We start from the raw sequence: 23,766 nt of genomic DNA, 5'->3' as shown, positions 1-23,766 counted from the left end.
CAGGCTGAATAGATACTTTACAGTAGTTTTCCCAAGTATTAACAATAGCTAGCTGGAAATGTTTTTAGTGCAAAAGATCTTATTTTAATTTTATAAGCATATAAAATATCTAGGAATGAGTAAGCAATATGTTGATCCTCAGAACACTACTCAGAGTAATAATTAAAGATGAGTCAATGGAGAAGTGTACCATGTTCATGAATTGGAGGACTTGATCCGTTGGAGGTATGTGAGATACCGCTTCATGAAGACTACATGGAGCAGCTTACAGTTAAATTACCCTGATCCAAGTGCTAGCTTTACTACTTACCAAATGTGAAGTCCTGGTCAAATTGCTAAATATTTCTGGGCCTAGGTTTTCTCATCTCTAAGATGGTGACAATAATAATAATTGCCTCATAAGATTGTTGTGAGTTGTTATGGGGCAAGAGTGTAGAGTAGTGCCTGCTACATAGGAATGGCTCAATAAATAGGAGCTATTATTTTTATACTAATTCCCCTAAATGAACGTTGCAGTTTATGGGAATATCAAACAAAAATCTAAAAGATGTTAGACCCAAGTGGATATTGGAATGTAATTTGTTGTTTAGTACTTCACAACAATTGGTAAGGAAGGGTTATTCCATAAATAAGCTGGGGAAATTAACCCATTACCAAAAAATTTAGCCTCTCACTCTGTATCAGTGTTTTTCAGAGTGTGGCCGCAGCCATCAGATTCCTTGGAGCACTCTTAAAAGGCCGATTTTTTTAGAGCGTGGGGGAGGGGCAGAGGGAAAGGGTGAGAGAGACCCTCAAGCAGCTGAACTCAAAGGTCAGACACTTAACCAATTGAGCCACCCAGGCATCCCTTGAAATGCAAATTTTTAAGGTTTACACTGAGCTTCACATTAAAATGTGGGAACCGCTGTCCTATACCACACATCAGAATACATTCCAGATGAATTATTGGGATAAATGTCAACATCGCCATCTAAAACCAGAAGACAGGAATAAGGAAATATTTACATTATCTTCCGTATTTTCAATATAAGATCTTTTACAGTTCAGTAAGAAAAATAGGAGTGTGCAAGAGTAAAAAGGGCAAAGGATATGAATAACCAAACCACACAAAAAAAGGGAAAAGGCCAATAAGCATATGGAAAACTGCCAAACTTCACTAACATTCAAAAAATGCACATTAAAACAACATAATTTTTCATATTTCAGGAGAGGAAGTATTTTAAAAATGATAAGATCCAGTGATGTTAAGGATACAGTGAAATGGGCATTTTGATATTCAGGTGAGGGTGGGGATGCTAAAGCAGCTTTCTGAAATGCTTTGTATGAAAAGTCTGAAAAATATCTATACCTAGGGGCCAAGCTATTCATTTTCCATGAATTTATCTTGGGGGAGAATCAGAGATTATATACAGACTTACGTATGCAGGTATCTATCAAAGCATTATTTTAATAGAAAAAATTGGAAACAGCTGAAATGTCCAACAATATGGTAACAGTTAACTCAATCATGGCTCATCCATGAGACGAATACTCTGTGGTCATTAGAAATCATGTTTTTGAAGAATCCTGTCATTAAATTACCTGAGAAAATGCTTACAATGTATTAAGTGAAGACATCAGGATACAAGCTATATAGAGCATGATTCTTTTTTTTTTAATTAAAAATAATCACAGACCTAGATAAAAGATGGAAAGAAGGAAAGAAAATATACCAACATTTTACTGGTGCTTACATCTGGGTGGTTGGATTTGAGCAATTTTTATGTTCTTTATACTTTTCAGATTTTCCAGTTTTGTGCAATGCACACGTTTGTAAATGTTAGAAAAATGTCAGTTGAAACATAATCAAACAGATGAGACGGGCTGAGAGATTTTGAAAGTGAGTTATATTTTAAAAAGGTAGTAATGAGAAGACGGTCGTCCTGGATTTAATAGAATGAATCAAGGAAGGAGAATGGATACATCAGAATCTGATTGTTTTGGGAGGGGCAGTGCAGCATGAGGGTGGACAGTCGGGCTGGGGGCAGAGTGTCTGGGGCCCTGCAGGGTGCCACAGCTTCTCAGAGAGACTGAAGCCCCTCTGAGTAACCCCCATCCTGCAGACTACCCTGACCAGGCACAAACAAAGCCCGCACCCCCGAGGACTCATTGCAGCATAGCAGGTGCATCCAAACATGCCACTCAGGCAAAGACCTATGGGGTGTGGCCAGTTCTCTCTTTTTATTGGATTTTTTGAAAAAGATTTTTACTTATTTTAAAGAGAGAGAGAGAGCACAGGAGCAGGGGAGGGGCTGAGGGAGCGGGAGAGAGAGAGAATCTCAAGCAGACTACAGGCTGAGTGCGGAGCCTGATGCAGGCTCAGTCCCACGACCCTTAGATCATGACCTGAGCTGAAACCAAGAATCAGACACTTAACCAACTGAGCCGCCCAGGCACCCCCCTCCCCCGATTCTCCTTTTGATTCTGCTACTTTAAAAGGAAAAGATTTCTGGTGTAAAGAGTTTGCTCTTGAGATGCCCTAGGGTTGCCAATACAGTTCTCTGGCTGAGCTTTCTTTCCTCTTACTCCCATCTAGCACCTAGCCTAGCTCCAGGAACTTGGCTGCTTGCTGGCCCAGAACAGTGGATGGGACATTCTGGAGACAAGTGTTTCCCCATTGGCATGGTGCGCAAGCCTGGGAGAGTGTAGTCTCTGTTGGCCACCCCAAAATGGACGGTAGTGTCATCTGAGGACGCCAGAATGGCCGGGAAGGTTGGTCTCAGGTAGGTTTGGGGGAGCAGCAGAAGGCTCATGGGCGTTGAAGCCCTTTACACTGGGGGTGGACTCCTGCTGTGGGAACTCAAAGAAGCTGCATGACCTTGGGTGTGACCATGTCCCTTCACTTCAGTGGTCAGCCTCAGGCCCCCCCTTTATAAATAAAGTTCCCCATCGGTTATAAGTACCTTGAGGGGCTGTGTGAGCCTTAAGTAAGCAAACGTATGCAAAGCATTTATCTCAGCCCGACACAGAGGGAGGTGCTCCATAAATCACAGTTATGATTCCGGCCTTTCTGTCTTCCCCCAGCTAGGCAGCATGTGGGGTATGGTGCCAGGTACTGATAAAAGATGCCTGGCATCTGTGCAGCGAGACTTCAGGGGCTGCAGGTTGTCATTATTACTGTTGCTATGGCCTCTGCCCCTGGGCACCAAGTGAGGAGATGGCAGGGCTCGTCTGTCTCATCAGCAAGGCCTGCAGCTCGTGGGTCTTTGTGAGAGCAGGCTTCCTGCTGGTTCTCCGTATCTGCCTGAGCTGTTCAGAGGATGGAGAGCAAGTGGGTGGAAGCCTGAGCGGTGTGGTTAATCCCCGAAATGAGCACAAAGCCTGGCTTTACCCTCTGCCTTCCGCTTTCCAGTGTTTGCAAACTTTGCTCACAGTAACCTCCTTAACTGGGCCCTGGGGAGCTGCTGGGCAGGGTTAGTCAGTCAGCCTGACAGCCCGGGAGCCAGGCCCTGTAACCACTGTGCCAGGTCCCTGATCAAGTGGAGCAGAAGTGTTGACATTTTGGTCCGCAGCATCAAAAGGCAGGCACAGCCACCAGGGGCCACCCCCTGAGGTGGCCATGCTCGACCTGAGTGGGAGACAAAAAAGTTTTCTGTTGTGCACAGACTTTTGAAAGTGTTAGTCGTTTTGTGTTTGGCTTAGTGGATATTAGGAAAAATAAACTGCACTGAATGAGAAAAGCTCAATTTGAATAAAAGAGAGTCATTTTAATGTTAATATGAAGAAAAATATAAAATTAATAACACAGATGGTAAGTGGATGATGGCAAAAATTATGACCATGGTGGGGATGAGCATTTAAGAAGTGCTAGCCCAGGGGAACTGGAATTCCATGTTGTCTTTTGTCACGTGAGTAAGCCCTTCTGATTCACCCATTTTTATGGGTTATCTTAAATGAATAGTGGCAAGGCAGGGGATCCTTTAAATTTGTCCAAACCTAGGGGAGGCTTTATCAGAAGTTACCAACTTGGTGCTTGTTGGAAGCTTGTTTGAGTCTGTAGATACATGGAAAACACAAAATGCATTTTTGGCCGCTATGGTTGGCTTAGCATTTTCTTGGCTGGATCAGATAATAGAGGAGATTTCTGTTCCTTTTATGTCTGCGGCCAACAGGTCAGATATGTGGAACAGAATTGTCCATCCAAATCAGGTGGGGAAGCATGGCTGATACGATTAAGTGACATGGCTTCTCTTTCTGTGAACTGAGTTGTGGAATCTAAGTGTGCCTGGTGGAGGGCTGTTGACACGTTCCTGAGCCCTGTCCCCATTGAGTTCCCTGTCCATTGGGGGGTGAGGAGCCTGGGGAGGTGAGGGTGAGACCAGAAGTGGTGGTTGACCTGGTCCTTGAAGGGAAGGTGGGGAAGAGCCTTATGGGAGGAGGAGAGTCTCGGGCAAAGGCACAGGGACTGCCAGCCTAAGAAGCCCCAGGCTGTGTGTCATGAAGATCGAGGAGCCACAAGAGCCAGATGAGGGGAGTGTGGTAGGGACAGCCGGAGATGAGGTGTGGACTGGACCCAGGAGACTACGATTCCCTCCTGAGAGGTAAACTTGTCCAGGGCATTGCGTGGGTTCTGGTTGCTCAGGGTCCTTCTTACCCAGCTTGGGGCTGCTCACCCTAAGACTCGGTGGGACATGATGAGGCCCTCCAGGCAGAATGGGGGCCCTAACCTGTACCACCCATCCCTTCCATCTCAACTGGGGAGTTCTGCTCTAGAGCTCAGGGTTCAGTTCCCTGTCAGTGTGCATCTGATCCTAAGATGCCTGATGGCAGACCGGCATTTTAAGGCCTTTTGGGGTGCCCCCAGGTGGAATGGGGGAAGAAGGCCATTGAGGGGAAGGCAAGAATATGGGAGATTAACCTCCGCAGAGTCCCCATCTTGTCCGAGTTGGCTGTGACAACTGCCTGGCAGGGGACCGTCCAAGTCCCGTGGGTCAGCCTTTACTTCCCGGTGAGGGTCAGGGGCTGGCAAACTCTGGACATGTGTCTGGTTCAGTAACACTTACCCTGGCCACCGAGAGTGTGGATCTTCCCAGGCCCCAACAATGACTTTGTCTGTATGAGCTGAGCTGCCACCCCTGGCCTTCGAGTTTCTAACTGCCCCATCTCTTCTGGGCTTAGAAATAGCCTCAGGGTCTCTCAACATCAATGGCAGACCCTAAAACCAAGGCTAAACCTTGATGCAGAAAACCTCAAGGTTGGGGTGGAGTGGGGATAAGACCACTTGGAATTGTGAGGCTGAACTTCGGGAGCCAGGGTCTACCTGCCCTCTGGGTCCTTTTCCATTTCTCTGATGAAAGTTTGGACAAGGTGGGTGGTAATGAGTTTATTTAACATGTCAGATTCCTGAGGCAGATGCTTGAGTATAAACAAAGTTTTTAAATACCCAGCTGTTTCTCTGCAAAGTGGGATTTTTTCCATATTTTCCTGTAAACATTCATGGGCGCGTGAGCTCTGCTTAAATGTCAGAGTTGGTTGTTCTCGGCATTACTGGTCACTGGCTTCGAGATTCTGCAGAGCAGCCTTCCTAATTCCTCCCTCTTGTGGATCAAACCTCTGGTGGCTCTCATCAGAATGAATTAGAGGGTGGTAGCCAAATCCATGTCTTAGAGGCATCCTGAAGCCCTAAGAGGCCAGGTCAACCATATGGTCTTGAAAAAGTTGACTTTATTGACCCATTGGGATAGGGGGGAGGGCTCCTTGCGAGTGGGGTGAGGGAGCTGGGCAGTTCTAAGTTCCCCTGGGCCTGTCACCAAGCTTGGGTGATTCCCTTTGCCCGACTGCTCCCAATCCTGACTGGCCAGGCCAAACTGCCTGCCTGGGTTCCTTGATCAGGGACTGATCATCCAAGGTCCAGCCAGCCTCCCTCACTGGCCTGGCTGGTTGTCCTCTTGGAACAGACTCACAGAAGCAGCCCACGCTCATGACCTGGTTTGGCATGGCAGGGGAGAGGTTGGTGGTGGGAGGGATATAGACAGAAAGGAGAACTCAGGACCATGGCAGAGGAGGAACAGATGCTTATGTTACAGAAGAAGCAAAAGAAGAATGCTCTTGGACTGTTGCTCTCAGATCCATTTCACCCCCTGCTCCAACTGGCATCACAGGAGCAGTCAAGGGCTCAGGTGGCATTTCTCAGGCTCCCTTACCTTCTGGCTTCAGGCTGTGTTTGGTCAATGGGAGGCACCAGTGGGAAACTGGAGGGCAAGAAACAGGCAGAAGCCAGGGTATGTGTCTCCCTCTCTGTTTAGGGCAGTGCCTAGGGCAGTGGCCACATCTTCTCTATGGTTGCATTTGCTACAGCCAGCGTGGCCCTCTGTGCTCCCAGATCTGACTGGTGGCCTTCCAGTGGAGTCTAGCTATGGATGGTGATGTCTAGGTTGCCTCATTGTTCCCTGTCCTTGGCTACTTTGTAACTTGTTTCTTGTACTAAAACCCTTCTGTGAAAATACTTCCTGTTTTTTAACTGGGCCCTGGATGATCAAGGACTCTCTGTCCCTCTTCCTCATTACTTACTCTTCCTTCCTTTCTCCTGCCATCTCCATTTTGATGAGGAGTCATCATCCAAAGAAGTGATGTCATGTGGGGCAGGGGAATGTCATCTGCCCTGTGCTTTCTTTTTGCCACTCTTGTCATGGAGAGACCTAAACAGTTATTTGTTTGCCCATCATCTTCCTCCAACATTTACTGAGCACCTTTTTGCAGCAAGAAGACTCTATGCTGATGGGGGTGGGAGCTGGGGCCTGAAATGAAGAGGCAGGCCTACCTCCCAGGAGCCTGCTGCACACTGAGAATGTGGGGGCTTGCACTCAAGTGAGGGTAACATGGAGCACCACCCAAGGAGGGAAGTACAGGGAAGTCTGTAGCATGAGAGGCCTCCTTTGGCACAGGGAATCAGGGAGGGCTTTCAAGAGGAGGTGGCATTTGGCTGGGTTTTGAAGGAAGGGTAGGTTGTGCGGAGATGATTATAGGGAGACATCCAGAGGTTAAAGGTGGAGTCTAAGGCTTCTAATTCCTCTGAATAACTGCAAAGCTCTCAACAGAGGATCTATGCCTTAGTGAAGACCCCTAAGCCCTTTCCATGGAGGTACTGCAGCCACAGAGGGGTTGATACACACCCAGAGGAACTTGGGGACAATCCCTAACATGTTTTAGGCAAGTGTAGAATTTCCAAAGGTGCCTCTTTAGGGCTGGGTTATCCTCTGATGGAGAAGCCCACTTAGTATTTAGTTTGTTTTCCATATATCTGCTTGGAGAGAGAGACCGAGGTAAGTTGTCAGAGGGGAGGAGAGTGGAAGAGGAGTAAAAATGAGGTTTGGGCCCCAGGGGTAGCCTGGGAAGAGCATCTCAATGGGTCTGGACTAGCTTAAGACAACCTGAGGTTACTGGGACCAAAGGGAGGTGAGATTGGGCAGATTTAAATCAGTTGGTGGTTGACAGTCCCTTCTGTGGGCTGGGGGTATTGCATGAGACCTATCTCACTGTTCCCAGGGTTCTGGCAAAGAGGCTGGTGCGTGTGGACAGAGAAAAACGGAACCTCTCTCCCTCTTTCACTCCCACCTTCCCTCCCTCTCTCCTACTTTGGAGGGGTGACAGAGGTGTCATTACTGAGATAGAGGGTAGGGTTTGAAATATATCATGGATTTAATAATGGAGATTTGTGGGATTTCATCTTGCATGCCTCAGCCCCCTGAGGCCACCCCATGTCCAGATGAGCATATGTGTGAAGACAAGGATATATGTCTGCAGGCTGGGGCCAGGAAGCTGCAGCTGGTGCTAGGTTAATTTCCAAAATTAGGCTGTGGTCTCTTTTCATAAAGTCTCCAACAATTATAACAGCCGTTAAACTGTGACTTTCTAAGGGGAGGGGGATATTTCATTCTGTTTCCAGTTCTGCCTTGTAGACTGTTGCACAGATACTCAGCATTGGAGTGAACCTAAAGGGGCATCCAATGCCAGAATCCCTGGTGGTATAGCCTCTTTAAAGCAGCCCAGTTTAAAGGAAAAAAAAAAACTTCCTGGCCTTTGGATATACAGCCAAACACCTGGGTTGGAATCGGACTGCATAAAACAGGCATGGAATGCCAGGAATGCAGCACCTGTGGATAAGCTATTGACTCAGAGGCCAATGTGGTCTCTGAAGACAAGGACTCTGCAAGTGCCCCTCTCCACTATCTGTCCCTGGGGGACAGCTGTGAACAGAGGGCTGGGGGTGATTGTCAGCTTGGTGCTATGGAAAGATCTGGGGTTTTGGAGTCACATCGATCTGGCTTCTAATCCCAAGGGACACTGGACGGTGCAGGGTGGGGAGTGAGGAAGTAAGATCAAGAAGGGAAAGAAGCCAATAGAGGGTCCAGTGGGTTACTCTGTGAGTGACTGAAGGTGCATCAGACTCAGGAGCTCTGGGATACAGTGCAGAATGTGCTCAGAGTTACCACAACCAAGGGGTGAGAGGGCTGGGGTACTGATCCTATAAGTCCCATCCATCAGGGGTTGAGGGCTGCTGCCAGTGGTGAGGGGTGTTGACTCCCTAGTACTTAGGCTTGCTCTGTGCATGGGCTGAGCAGGTTCCACTGGCCGGAGAAAGCCCTAGGACAAAGACTTTCTCCAGACCTTGTGGTTGGAAGCCATGCAGTTGACATGCTAATGTGGGGGGCGGGGGGTAGGAGCAAGGCACCAGCAGTGACTGCAGCAGACCCAGAGATTCCAGGACTGATCATTTCATCTCCATGACCCTGCGGGAAACCCAGTGGGTGATCCTCTCCACGGGGGGTGGGGGGTGGGTTATTCTTACCCAGGACTTGGAAAGGATCATGTTTGTAGGAAAGAATGTTAGGGTTCGAAGCCGACGGCCAAGAAAGAATTCTTGAGATGTCTTTGGTGCAAAACGGTGGTTTTATTAAAGCACTTGGACAGGACCCATGGGCAGGAAGAGCCGCACCAGGTTCATGAGGAGTGGCCCATTATATACTTTCAAGTTGGGAGGAGGTTAGGGACAGCCTAAGTCTCTAAGGAATTTGGAAGCAAGGTTTCCAGGACCTTGAGGGGGCTAGCTATTGTTCAGAAAAGGTCATTTATTACCGTCTAATAAAACCTTAGTCATGAGACCCTTCAGATGTATATCAGTGGGCCATATGCTTGGAGGGGGGCAATTGTCAACACGTATCTTGGGGTTTAGAGGTAAAGGAAATTTCTAAAGGAATTTTTATGTTAAAGTAGACTCACAGGATCCTTGGTGGGGAGGGGATCGGGCTAGGATTATCTTTTGCCCTTAGCAAAGTACTAACATGGAGGCAGTTGAGTCCCTAGAGGAATGTCCCTCTGCCTGTTTCAGGAACTTGTCAGTGGGGGGTAGGTAGTAAGGGAATTTAATAATTTCTCTTCCGTCTTTGTTTCCCACATCCATGCTTATGCCAGGAAATGAATGACTTGGGTAGAATATGGCAGGTTGCTGAGAGTTTGGGGCAGGCAGGCCAGTCACCTTTCTGCAATGATCTTCCTGCCAATGAGGAGCCAGTCTGGACCGGGCAGTGCTCTTGTGTTCAGCCAGCTCTCTCAGACACAGAGGCATGTGACTTCCTCCCATCTCTGCTGTAGTCCCATGAGGTCTCCTGGGAAGGTTTCTTCTGTGGCTCTTTCTAACGAAAATCTCTTCCACGGCCCTGAGAACCGAACACCTGGCCCCATAGGAAAGCTTGGAGAATTTTGTTGCTGCCATGTTCCTCATTGTGGGGATGATGAGACCAAGGCTCTGGTGAAGATAGGGCAGAGCCTTAACTTGAGTATCCTAGGTCACGGGCCTCAGGCTGGAGCCAATTGATGGAGTTTTAGACATTAAACATGTCTCTCCCTTCTGGTGCTGAGAGTAGAAGGGAATGGCTGAGTGCCATTCTCACACAACAATGTTGGGAGCTAAGCCTGGCCCAAAGGGGGCAGTACCATCTCTGCCCTGCTGCTGTCTATCCCCAGAAGATGGCCAGGATAGAAGACAGGGCCTGTGGGTGGATCCGGAACCCTTCCCTTCCTCACTGGCCCTGGAGTTCAGCATGAAGCCTCTAGTTAGAAGCATGTGCATCTTTCATCTGGAGAAATGGACGGTTTTGTGGCAGGATGATTGATGATTGGAGGCCTGCCATGCAGAGTGTAGGGTTCTCCAGGTGGAATTTGGGGCATGGTTTGGTTAGGAGAGTGGAGAATAGAAAATGAGGGAGGAAAATAGACTGAAGAGTCTCAGCCTCCTTGTAGTGGGGTTTCCTTTCGTGGGCTGACGAATTTCCTGGGAAGTGGGCTCAGGTTATGCTGTGACTTTGGTGGCCAAGGTATGGAGATGGAGCCATGCCTTGTGCCTTTGAGATGCTTGCAGCCTTTCATCTCTACGTGGGTCCCATCTGTTTGACACTTGAATGGTTCTCATTTTAGAAAGATTTCAGGTCGACTTAATGCTCCAGGAGACCAGATTCAAAGGCAAAAACTCCAGGGTGACCCAGCAAATGCCTGATTTTCCAGAACTCATCTTTCCTCCTCGACTTGTCTCCTCACCTCTCCCCAGATCAGCACAGCCGTCAAAGTCATTCTCATGTTGTACAAAATGACAGCTGTAATTGCAGATGAATGATACGGGTCCACTCTGGAGAGGAGAGTCTGTGTGAAAGATGAGTCATTCAAAACATCCTGTGAGGTTGCTTTGTGCTTTATTCCCCATATGAAGAACAGCCATATGATTTAAAGAGCTTCTCAATCCAGTCATTAGTGTCGATTTTAAATGGGCCTTACTTCTCATAGGGTATTTTTGCTCTTTATCTGAACCACTGTTTGGCAGAGGAATTCCTTTGAAGTCAGACCCAGGGAAGGGAGAGGTCTTTGAGACCATACCAGCCTTCTCCCCGCGTGATTTAGATGCCTTCTGCCTAGAAACAAGGGCCTACACATTGTGTTTCTTTTCTTTTTTAAAGATTTTTATTTATTTATTTGACAGAGAGAGACAGTGAGAGAGGGAACACAAGTAGGGGGAGAGGGAGAGGGAGAAGCAGGCCTCCTGCTGAGCAGGGAGCCTGATGCGGGACTCGATCCCAGGACGTTGGGATCATGACCTGAGCCGAAGGCAGACGCTTAACAAATGAGCCACCCAGGCGCCCTACACGTTGTGTTTCTTAAGATCCCGTCTACCTGTGTGGTTCTTGTCCCTTGAGGGTTAAGATGAAAGACTAACCTGAGTGTGACATCTCTTGTGGCTGGAGGCCTGGCCCATGGGGACATCATGAGTTATCAAGGGGACCAGGTCACAGAAGGTCTTGCATGCCATACCGCAATGTGTAGGCTTTGTCCTGAGGGCTATGGGGGGCCACTAGAAGGTTTCATGCAGGAAAGTGGCAAGGAAGCTTAGTGCCATAGAAGGATGGCTCAGGTTTCCGTGTGGTGGATGGATGACAGAGGAGAACCCAGGGGAACTGAGACTTCGTGGGAGGCAGGTGTGTGCCCAGGTGAGAGAAGACATGGTGGCTTGGACTCAAGCAGGGATGGAGGGAGTGTAGAGGAGAGGCATGTTTGCACATATCCAGGAGATAAACCTTAAAGTCCATCAGGATGGATTGTGAGGTACTAAAGGAGGAAAAGTCTAGTTCCTGCCCTGGAAATAGCGAGGACACAGCATTAGAAGGTTGACTTTGGCCCCTCATTCTTGGGAACGTGTTACTGAACACATGGGTCTCCAAGCCACTGGGAGGGAAACCTTGTGAAAAAACAGAGAAGAGCCTGAGCAGAAAGAATAGCGGGAAGGAAATTCAAACCAATATTTTGAACTATTTTTTTTATCATCATTTCCCAGACAATGTCATTATCCTAATTTGAAAGAGAGCGATTCAATTCATTTTCTATTTGTGGTTGCCAGCCCCATGAATACTTGATGGTTTTGGATTACAAAGCTTCCAGCAGTGGCTCTCATGCGGTCAATAGAATGGAGGGCAAGGAGAGGCCCGCGCTGAGGTACTGATAGGCTGTGTACCTCCTCATGTGTCTCCCGCTTCAATAGCATCTATTTTGAGCCGAGTTCTTTCTGAAGCTCTGGCAGAGTGAGGAAAATGAGCATTCTTCCTGCTTCCAGGGCTGGCTGTCAGAGTTCTGGAAATGATCTGCTGTGACAAATGGCAATGGCTTCAGGTTATGTGGGAGGACTGCCGCCTCAGATAGGTAATTATCTCTGCGGTTTAATGGTGATTGCAAGGGGATGGGGGAGCCGATCCGAGTAATGGAAACACGACAGACTAGATGAAGTTATGTTTTTTCTTTTCATGCGTTGTTGTTGTTTAGATTTCTTGTAAGACAGTGGGTTGTATTAATCCTAGACATGCCTACCATGAGAAAGATAAGTGGTCTGGAAGAACTTGGAGACATGGCAAAACTTGTCACAGACATTGCTATGGACTGAATCGTGCACCCCTCAAATTCATAATCCCCCAGTGTGACTATAGTTGGAGATAGGGCTTTTAGGCGGAGGTAGTTAAGGTTAAATCAGGTCATAAGGGAGGAGTCCTAATCTGTTAGGATTGGTGGCCTTAAAAGAAGAGAAGGAGGGAGAAAGAGAGATCCCTCCATGCACACACACTGAGGAAAGGCCACGTGAGGACACAGCAAGAAGGTGGCCATCTGCAAGCCAGGAAGGGGGCTCTCACCAGAACCCGACCATGCTGGCACCCTGATCTCTGACTTCTAGCCTCCAGAACTGTGAGAAAATAAACTTCTGTTGCTTAAGCCACCCAGTCTTTGGTGTTTTGTTATGGCAGCCCAAGCCGACTAAGACAGGTAGATGTGAGGATGATTCAATCATAGTATTTATTTGAACAAAACAAATCTGCTCTCGTGGTACTAAGTTTGGAATCAGCAACAGAAACGGGTTCTCCTGGATTTAGATTTTTGTACAATGAAGTAGCAAATATCTTGCTCAGTTTTAGAATCTGCATAAACATTATGAGCTCTAAAAAAATTTAAACTTAATTTAAATCTGAAGTTGGCAAATGGCTGACATATTCCCCATATGACTTCTGAATTCTTTCAGGGAAAGTAAACCCATTTCTCCCCAAGTTTGAGTTCTTTTCTGAGACTAAGTTAGAATTGGGGAAGGCCAAGTGCTTCATGCTATTTTCGTTTCTGTTCTGTGGGGGTACTTTGCTCATAACTGTCTTTTAGTCAGTCCAATTTTCTCTCCAAGAGCAAGGTAGGAAGGCAGGGCCAACTCCATGTCACCTGGGTCATGAGGGAGTGCTAAGTGTGCTTTTAGCCTGTGAGCTCTGCTGCTTCCTCATTAGGGAAGTGGCTGCCATTTCTGTCACCCTCTGGGGAGACATTGCTAGCATGGAGTCCATTCTGCAACCCAGAGAAGAGACCAAGAGAAGCAATAAAAAGAGGGAGGGATAAAATATCTTCTAGATCTGATCTATGATCCAGTGATTGGAGATCCTAGCCAATGACCAATAATCATGGGACCTTGAGACCCCTGACGTTGAGCTAGACACCATAGAAGGACACTAGAGAAAGAGGAAGCTTGGGTCCTGCCCTCACGGAGCTCATGGTCTCCTTGAAGAAACAAGACCCACAGAAGCCAAGACAAGTCCAAGTAGGGGTCTTCACAGACTGACTTCCACTGGGGGAGTTTTTGAGAAGGGAAAGGAGTGATTTGGGGTTCAGACCTGGGTTGGTGGCATACTCTAATACCAGGGTCTGGGAAGGCCTTCTGGAGGAGATGGACTTGTTCCGGTCCTCAGAGAGAGATGAAGTCTGAGAGGCCTAAGGCAGAGAATGGTTGCTAGTTTGCTTATTCAGAAAATATTTTTTAAGTACCGACTACCTGTCAGGCCTGGGCTGTGTCATGGAAAGGAGAGAGCAAGTAGCCACATAGGCATGGGGGATTTCTCTAGGTCTGTTGCAGCTTTGAGGACCAAGAGAGCTGAAGCCAGATGAATTCCTTATTCACGGGAGGAAGCCAAGTGTCCCCATGCACCAAGTGCTGCCATTGTTGCAGCCTTGTTTTGTGACAACTGCTAATTACCTTCGTCTGTGTCTCCTGTGACTCCAGTACACACACCCTCCCAGTGGCCCCGCGTGACTCTCGACCTCATGGGGACGGGATCCCTGGGGCAGATCTCGGAAAGCACACACTGTCTGCAAGAAAATGCTAGTGGCCCTGCCCTCCAGCCTCTGCTTGTTCATGAGCATGTGGAGTCCAGGGCTGTTCCACGTCTACAGTGGAGCTTGGGGAAAACTCTCATGCCACAGAGCAGGAAATTATCCCCAGCAGTATGCCAACTCAGGACTCTGAGCAGGACTGCTTGTCAGGTGCTGAATCTGTGTATATTGAGCCAGGGTCTGGTGGTATTGGTGTTGGGGAGCCAGATCTCTAGCTAAGTCCATACAAGTTTAAACGGGCGAGGTAACCAGGCCTGGGAACCTTGGTGGTGGGGCCAACAACAATGACAACCATCCCAGGCGTGAGGTGTCTCCAGATAGGGCAGGGGATGCATCAAATAACTTGGTGCTGGTGGAGGTGCCAACTGTGTTTCAGAGTAGGATCTCATGTATAAATGGCCTCAACATCAGGCATTGAACCTTTAATCAGTGATGTGCTGGTAGATGTTCAACAACTGGCTCTCTGGGGAAAATTCAAAAGTCTTGGTTTGTAGTTAGCCAGTTTCCATAGTGTAAATACTCCCACCATGGCTGATTTCAAGCTACCCAATATGACATCGCTGAACACAGGGCTGGGAAGATATTTATAGCCAGCTGTCTCAAGGAAGTACAAGCCAGACCCTGCACACCATTGCCTTTAATGAAATACCTCTAGTGACAGGAAATTTATTACCTCTTGGTGTTGCTCATTCCATTCATCCTTCCTTCTGTCTTGGGCCTTTCAGATTTCATCCTCTTATGAGGCCAAAACAAGTCCATTCCTAAGCAAACATTAGAAAATTATGTCTAACCCAAATCTGTCATTCTTTTATACTAACCAGTACTTCACGCCCCTCCCCCAACTCTCATTCCTGGTTCCCATTTCTATAGATATTTAAGAAGCAGCCTGGATTTTAGGACTAGAGGTGAATGGTTCTAGTAAAAAGAGTAATTATTACTCACTGGTCTTGGATAATAACCTTCTGCTGACCCCCTGATTGTCCCCTTACAGGTTACTTCATATCTAGCACATTATGTTTCTAATTGATTTTATTCAACAAACACAGTAGAGAATCTACTTGGTGCCAAACCTTGTGCCGGGCACTGTGGGGAAGTAATGAATGAGACACAGTCTCCTCTTGACAGGCTTAGTGTTCAGTGAGGGAGAGAAACAAGTCAGTCAGTACTCTCAAGTGCTTTGTTCTTTGATGAGGGTAGGAATGTGCTCTTGGCTTTCCCGTTATGAAAAGGTCACTTTTGACTCAATGGTCAAAGAAGATGACATGAAATTTTAAGTCTCAGTGGCAGTCATCTGTAAATTGCTGTAGTGCTTGTGGTTTGCTGTTTCTGGTGTCCATGCTATGGAAAGGGACCAGTTAGCGTGGCTGACTTCTTAGGGCAGAGAGCACTTTCCACAGGAAGCTCTGGGCAGCTTCTGTCACACACAGGTCTGTGGGACTCTGCCCGTGGTTCAATGACAGGAGATTTAACAGCACCATTGTTAATCTGATCAATAGCTCAGCATGTGGAATGCAGTGAGCGCTTAGTTCTTGTGTTAGAAACATCCTCTGCAGCAACTGCGTGCACAGTAGCCGCAGTTTTTAGATGTTGGTCTCTGGTGCCAGTTTTCAACTTCCATCACCCCGGAGGTTGAGCAATACCATATTCACACACGGGGAAGCATGTGGGCTGTTACTCATCATGCCAGACCTTGTTGTACATCTCTGTTGAAGTGTGGTCTGCTTCCCATGGGACTGAGGAAGAATTTTCCAAGTTCTGTACTGCCTCAGTGTAGAGAGAACGAGAGTGAGGCAGAGTGAACATCCATTAGGACTGGGAGTGAAAAATAGAAAAGATGACCTTTAAAAGCCAGCTCCTTTTAACAAACACGGTTACTCATGGCATCTGCGTTGACTGGCATCGTTTAATAGCTACGTGGACTTGGAGTTGATACAGGGTGAGTTGAACCGATCCCGTCTCTGACCTTCCTTCAGGATTTGTAATTTATCATCAATGTGGTCAACCCAAATAACCAACAAGTAAACTTTCTATCACATGCTGGTTATGAACTGGCAAAATAACCAATACAACCCAAATGTTTGGCTTAGTACTGCCCGTATGAAACCGTACCCTCCTGTTGGAGTTGAACCAGCAAAGAAAGCTATGTCAAGTGGATGCTGCAGGATTCCCAGGACTTCCAGATGAATTCATATTCTCTCTCTTGCTCTCGCTCTCCACCTCCCTCCCTCTCCCCCTCTTCCTCCCCACCAATTGCCCTCTCCTGCCACTTCTTGAAAAGGAAAACTTACCAAGCACACAGGGACCCAAAGAAGAGCAGCATGTTACCAACTTAAGGAGCTCAGGCCTCTACAACCATTTAGGGACAGTTGGGTGAAAAATTGTTGAGGAGTTCTTTTACTCATGGTCCCTAACTCATTCGTTTTTTCACGCTAAAGGTCAGGGTAAGGAGTATAGCAATTTTATTTAATCCAGGAGGAGTCTCTTTTGGCAGAAGTGTTTTTTCATCACATGTTTCTCCATCAGGAGAGAAATGTGAGTGCTGAAAAGTCTGGTATGCAGCAAAGCAAGGAGAATTCCTTTCATAAGCAACAGAAATGGTGGTTGTCAAGTGGATTAGAAGTCTCAACTCCCTGTTCTTGGTTAAAGCAGCATCCTCAACCTCCTGTCAATTTTAGAGAAGCCATTTGCGGCTCTCTACGGAACAGTTTAGGCCACAATGACAGGGACCGCAAAGGATATTTCGTTTTATTTGTTGTTGTAACAAAGGACCTTGATTTCTAGTTCTAGAAAAGCCTAAATCTACATAAAGAATGAATACATTTTTCATCACGTGCTCCATTTCATCCATTTTAAGATGCACATTTTCTCTGTTTTTCGTATTTTAACATCTCTGTAATTCATGGCATGGTGCAGTTCCTGTCAGCCAGGGAGCAGTCATGACATGTCATCATCTATACATGTGAAAACTTGGTCTTAGCTGTTCATATTTCACTTCAGTGAGTTATGAAGTTATATACATTTTGGTGCTGCATATGTTAAGTTTCATTGACATTTAGAATGTTTTTTAAAAAGATTACATTATGCTTTGTTATTGAAACTACAAACACAAAAGAGCAGAGGTATGTAAAATTGCTATAAATGAAGCGTATATCGGTCATTGGAGAAATGACCAAAATTCCATATTTCTTGCAGAACAACAACCAAGTACTTTATGAAAATACTTCTTAAACTTTTAATGTGCAAACAAATCATGTGAGAATCTTGTTAAGATTATTTAGTTGATCTGGGGTGGAGTTCGAGGGTTTTGTTTTGTTTTTTTTTTTTGTTTTTGTTTTTGTTTTTTTTTTTTTAATTTTTTTATTGTTATGTTAATCCCCCTACATTACATCATTAGTTTTAGATATAGTGTTCCATGATTCATTGTTTGTGCATAACACCCAGTGCTCCATGCAGAATGTGCCCTCCTCAATACCCATCACCAGGCTAACCCATCCTCCCGACCCCCTCCCCTCTAGAACCCTCAGTTTGTTTTTCAGAGTCCATCGTCTCTCATGGTTCTTCTCCCCCTCCGATTTCCCCCCCTTCATTCTTCCTCGAGGGTTTTGTTTTGTAACTAGCATCCAGGTAATGTTATTAGTACAGGTCCAGACCATACACTGAGTAACAAGGCTTTACCAAAGCTATAAAGAAAGTTAGTTACAAATAAATGAAGGTGCTCATTTTGTTACTGAATTGTATACAATGGGTTGTATATCACTTGATGAGCCATGCTACTAAAGGCATGATAAATACCAAATCCCCAGGAATAGGATGAAAGAAATTTTAAAACCATAATGGTGCATCTGATTTCTTGTGTCTCACAAGGCTGTTGATGAAGGACCATGTCATAGTTTAATTGAGGTACCAAAAATAGTAAGTCTTATAATTAAATGGTCTTAGATTTAATGAAATACAGTGATGTACACACATCATTATCCTTATATAAATCATGAAGCACTTTGTTTCAATTCTGAGTACTATATGGATTCTTTTTCTGCATCTTGTCAAGAGAGCCAATGACATGGTATTATGTTCAGAAAACAAAAACACAACAAGACAGGGATGCCTGGGTGGCTCAGTTGGTTAAGCGTCCAACTCTTGATTTCAGCTCAGGTCATGATCTCAGGGTTGTGAGGTCAAGCCCCTGATTAAGATTCTCTCCCACTCCCCCCCTCTTAAAAAAAAGACAACAACAAAACAGAAGACACAATCTTAAACATAAATGACTTCAATTTCTTTCAAATTTCTGCCCTCTCTTTTCAATCTACCCTCTTCTAACAAAAAGAATAAGATACTACAACTTTTAAATGAGTAGGCAGAGAGGCAAAGGAACTTAAGTAGCATCCAGTCTCATAGCAAAGCTGTCTGATCAAATAACCAGATAGAATAAGGAAAATGTGGGACCAAAAATAATGTTTAGGTACCAACAGGTGTGAATAGCCCATTTAATATGCTACTTCAGACAAAGGTTATTTGGCAAGGCCCGGGCTGTTAACTACCAACTTTGTCTTTATAATGATCCTAAGAGCACCAGAAGAGAGCTACTTCTGTGTACCAAGGGCTATAGTATAGTCAGGTAGATGCCAAACAATGAGAATTTCTAGTCTTAGCTCTCTAGCTCTCTGTGTTATTCAGAAAGTTTAATATTCCACAGACATCTATCACCAGCTTTCTTTTTCCCTGAATAAAGCATAGCAAATTAAAGTAGATTGATGAGGCAAAAATCAGAGTTTGGAGATGCTATGGGGCAGGCTATTGGAGGGGAGAAAACTGCAGAAATGGAGTGAACATAATGAGCTCTTCAAACGTTCAGTTATTATCCTGGAAAGATCATATTTTAGGAATAAGGATCACTCCCTAGATTGAGGACCATAACTTGAGATTAAGGAAAAACAAACAAACACAAAACACAAACATAAAGGCAAAACTGGACCAGCCCCAACAAAGAATAAAACAAAAGTCAATAGGATCAAGATACATTATTTAACTATCTTCCATAACAACAGCAATACCCTTTAAAGAAAGATGACATTATTCAGAACTTTATAAGGCACCATTGACAGTGTCAGGAATATAAGAAAAAATTACTGGATGTACTAAGAAGCAGTAAAATGTGACTGCTAGTTAAGAAAAAAATAAAGACCACAAGATGACCCAGATGTTTTCATTAGCAAACAAGGATCTTAAAATTGCTACTATAAATATGTCCAAGAACTTAAAGGAAAAGGTGGATGTAATGAGGTAACAAATGGAAACTATAAAAACAAAGTGGAAATTTTAACGTGGAAATATATACCTAAAGTGAAAAATTCCCTGAACTGGATTAATATTAGATTAGAGACTCCAGAAGAAAGGGTTAGTGAACTGGAAGAGAGATCAATAGAAATGATTCAATCTGAAGAACAGAGAGAAAAAAGACTGTGCAAACTGAACAGAGACGTGCTTACCTATGGGATAATAGTAAGCAGTTTAATATAAGGGTAGTTGGAGGCCTATGAGGATATGAGAGAGGGAGAATGGAGCAGAAAAATACTTTAAGAAATAATGGCCAGGAATTTCCCAGATTTGTTGGAAAGCATCAACCTCAGATCCAAGAAGTTCTGCATTCCCCAAGCAGGATTAACTTTTTTTTTTTTTTTAAAGATTATTTACTTATTTATTTATTTGAGAGAGAGAGCATGAGTGGGGGAAGGAGCAGAGGGAGCGGGAGAAGCAGACTCCCGGCTGAGCAGGGAGCCTGACATGGGGCTTGGCTCAATCCCAGGACCCTGAGATCATGACCTGAGCCAAAGGCAGACACTTAACTGACTGAGCCACCCAGGTGTGCCAGGAGGATTCACTTTTAGAAACTCTGTGCCTAGGCACATCATAGTCAAGCTGCTGAGTACAAATGAAAAAGAAAAAGTCTTCAGCCTAAGGGAAAACCCACAGTACCTAACAGAGGAACAATAATATAAGTAACAGCTGACTTATTATCAGAAAGAATGGAATCCAGAAGAGAATGGAAGAGTGTCAAGCCACAATTCTGTATCTGATATCTAGCAAAAATATCCTTAAAAAAAGAGGGTGGAATTAAGAAACTTCCTGATGAACAAAAGCTTAGAGAAAAGGTTAATACCTGGGTAAGTATAAAAGGTTTTCTTTCCTTTTTTCTCTTAAAATGTTTAAATTATATTTGGCTATTTAAAAGGAAAAAAATTATAACATTCATTGTGGGGTTTTATAATGTATGTTGAAGGAAAATACATGACAAAAGTAACCCAAAGGATGGGAAGTAAAATGATGTATTTATGGGGTTCTTACATCTTTTGTAATATGGTAAAATATTAATTGTAAGTAGACTGTAATGAGTGAAGATGCATTTTTCCAGTTTTGTTGAGAAATAATTGACATCACTGTATACATTTAAGGTATATAGCATGATGATTCAATTTACATATATTGTATATATATATACATTTGAAATGTGTATATATATTTTGTAAATAAATACACATTTGAAATGATTGTAAATGACTACCAATAGACGTAGTTAACATCTATCATCTCATATAGATAAGGTGCATGTTGTAATCTCTACAGCAATCATTAAAATATAAAACAAAATAGCTAAAAATCTAATTAAGGAAATAAAATTGAAAGCTAAAAAGATATTCGATTAACTCAAAATAAGCCAGAAACAGAGGAACAGAGGCACAATATAACAATGAGGATAAACAGATGGGACAAATTGAAAACAAGTTGCAAAATGGTAGACTTAAACCCAAGCATATGAAGAATTGTACTAAATGAGAGTGGACTAAAAGGCAGAGATGATCAGATGGGATAGCAAAGCAAGACTAAACTACATGCTGTGTATGAGATGCATTTTTTTAAAAAAATTTTGTTTATTTGAGAGAGAGAGAGAGAGAGAGAGAATGTACAAGTGGAGGGAGGGGCAGAGGGAGAAGGAAAAACAGGTTCCCAGCTGAGGATGACGAGAGGCTCAATCCCAGGACCCTGAAATCATGACCTGAGCCAAAGGCAGAAGCTTAACTGACTGAGCCACCCAGGCACCCCTAAGAGATGCATTTTAAATATAAAAGCACAGATTGAAAGTGAGGGATGGGAAAAGATACCATGCAAACAACAAGTAGAAGAAAGCTGGCCAGACTCTACCAACTTTAGGCAAAATGGCCTTCATGGTAAAGGAGTATTGTCAGGCATGATAGCGATATTTCAGAATCATAGAAGTATTAATTCACAAGGGAGACATAACAGTCCAAAATGTATGTGCTTCTTATAATCAGATTTTAAAATATTTGATGCAAAACTGATAGAACGAAAAGGAAAAATAGACAAATCCACAATCAGTAGGAATATGGAAGACTTGGACATGGTCAACCAACTTAATTGACACAAAGGACTACACTCAATAGTTCCAGAATTAACATTCTTTTCAAGTGCACATGGAATGTTGACAACGTTAGACCATTTGCAGACCCATATAATAATTTTAAAATATTGAAATTCAAAGGACTGAAATTATAAAGTATGTTCTCTGACCAAAAAAACAAAGTAGAAATCAGTAGTAGTAAAATATCTAGGAAACCCCAAACAATACTTTTTGAAGTGTGTTCTAAAAGATTGTTTTGACCAAGTTCCAAAATGAAATCTCCTGGGAAATTAGAACTATTTTTCTTTTTCTGGAAATTAGAAATATTTAAAATGAAATGATAATGAAAACAACATATTAAAATTTGTTGGGATACAGTTAATGCACTAGAGAAAAAATTATACCTTTAAATGTTTATAGTAGACAAGTTTAAAATCAGTGATTAAAATTTCCACCTCAAGAAGCTTGGAAAAAAGATGAGCAATTTAAACACAAAGTAAATACAAGGAAAGAAATAAAAAAGGTAAAAAAAGTGGGGCGCCTGGGTGACTCAGTCAGTTAAGCATCTGCCTTCGGCTCAGATCATGGACTCAGGGTCTGGGGATCAAGCCCTGCATTGGGCTCCCTGCTTAGCAGGGAGCCTGCTTCTCTCTCTTCCTCTGCCTCTCCCCCAGCTTGTGCTCGCATTCTCTTGCGCTCTCTCTCTCTTGCTCACTCTCTCAAATAAATAAAATCTTTAAAAAAAGGTAAAACAAGAAATCAATGCAATAGAAAACAATAACATAACAGAAAATTAACAAAGCTCAAAGTTGACACTGTAAAAAGATTTTTATTTATTTATTTTTTTTTAAAGATTTTTATTTATTTATTTGAGAGAGAGAATGAGACAGAGAGAGAGAACATGAGAGGGGGGAGGGTCAGAGGGAGAAGCAGACTCCCTGCTGAGCAGGGAGCCCGATGCGGGACTCGATCCCGAGACTCCAGGATCATGACTTGAGCCGAAGGCAGTCGCTTAACCAACTGAGCCACCCAGGTGCCCCACTGTAAAAAGATTTTTAAATGTGATAAACTCCTGGAAAGATTGAATAAGAAAAAAAGAGAAGACACAAATTACCACTATCAGGAATGAAAGAGATCCCACTATGAGTCCTACATTTATTGAAAAGATAACAAGGGAACATAATGAACAACTTTATGCCATGGCAGTGTACTGGTTTCTTGTAAAACACAACTTACTAAAATGGACTAAGAAAGAAATAGAAAATCTGAGCGGTTTTATATCCATTAAAGAAGTTAAATTCATAATAAAAAACCTTTCTACTACCAAAACCACAGGCCCAGATAGCTTCACAGATGAATTCAATCGAACACTCAACAAAGATGTAATACTGATGTAACACTGTTTCAGCAAATAGGGGAGGAAACACTCCCAACTTGTTTTATAAAGCCAACATAACTTTGATACTAAAATATGATAATATCATGAAAGAGGAAACTAAAGATTAATATTTTTCTGAACATAGCCAAACAGAAAAAAAACCTTAACAAAATATAAGGAAATTGAATCCAGAAATATATATAAAACATTGTACATTATGACCAATTGAGATTTATTTCAGGAATATAAGCTTAATTTAACATTTAGAAATTGATTATTGTAACTCAGTATATTAAGAGAACAAAGGAGAAAAACCATATGATCATTTCAATAAATGTAGCAAGAGCTACATCTAACAAAATTTCAGCCCCCATTTTTAATCAAAATTCTTAGAAAACTAGGAATAGAAGGGAACTTTCTCAACCTGATAAATAGCATCTGCGAAAAACCTACAGCTAACATCATATTCTCTCATTAAAGACTGAATACTTTTCTGTTAAAATCAGGAACAAGGCAGGGATGTCCATTCTCACCACTTCTATTCAACATTGTATTGGAGCTTCTAGCCAGTGAGATAAGGCAAGAAAGAAAAATAAGAGGCATACAAATTAAAAAAAAAAAAAAAATAGAACGATCTTTATTTACCAACAACACGATCTGTATGTAGAAAACCCTAAAGAACCTATGGGGAAAAAATACAAGAGTTAAGAAATGATTCTGTCAACATAATGGGGCACAAGGTCAATATATACAATCAATTGAT

At 43.8% G+C, this 23,766-nt stretch overlaps 1 protein-coding gene across 10 annotated transcripts in view; it reads left to right on the top strand.

Annotated features, from left to right (window-relative positions):
* The window catches only part of SLC25A48 (solute carrier family 25 member 48), a 233,579-nt gene that overhangs the window by 74,213 nt on the left and 135,600 nt on the right, over positions 1 to 23,766 (top strand). For 6 of the 10 annotated variants that reach the window (XM_078067485.1, XM_078067483.1, XM_078067482.1 and 3 more), the window contains exon 2: positions 2,576 to 2,762. The exons of the other annotated variants lie outside the window; for them this stretch is intronic. The gene's annotated coding sequence lies outside the window, so the exon portion shown is untranslated. The remainder of the gene's footprint in view (positions 1 to 2,575; positions 2,763 to 23,766) is intronic. 10 annotated transcript variants of the gene reach the window in all.

Source organism: Halichoerus grypus, chromosome 2, assembly GCF_964656455.1.
Source record: "Halichoerus grypus chromosome 2, mHalGry1.hap1.1, whole genome shotgun sequence".
Lineage (NCBI taxonomy): Eukaryota > Metazoa > Chordata > Mammalia > Carnivora > Phocidae > Halichoerus > Halichoerus grypus.
The sequence above is the reverse complement of the archived record's forward strand: the minus strand, read 5'-3'. Positions and strand labels throughout refer to the sequence as shown.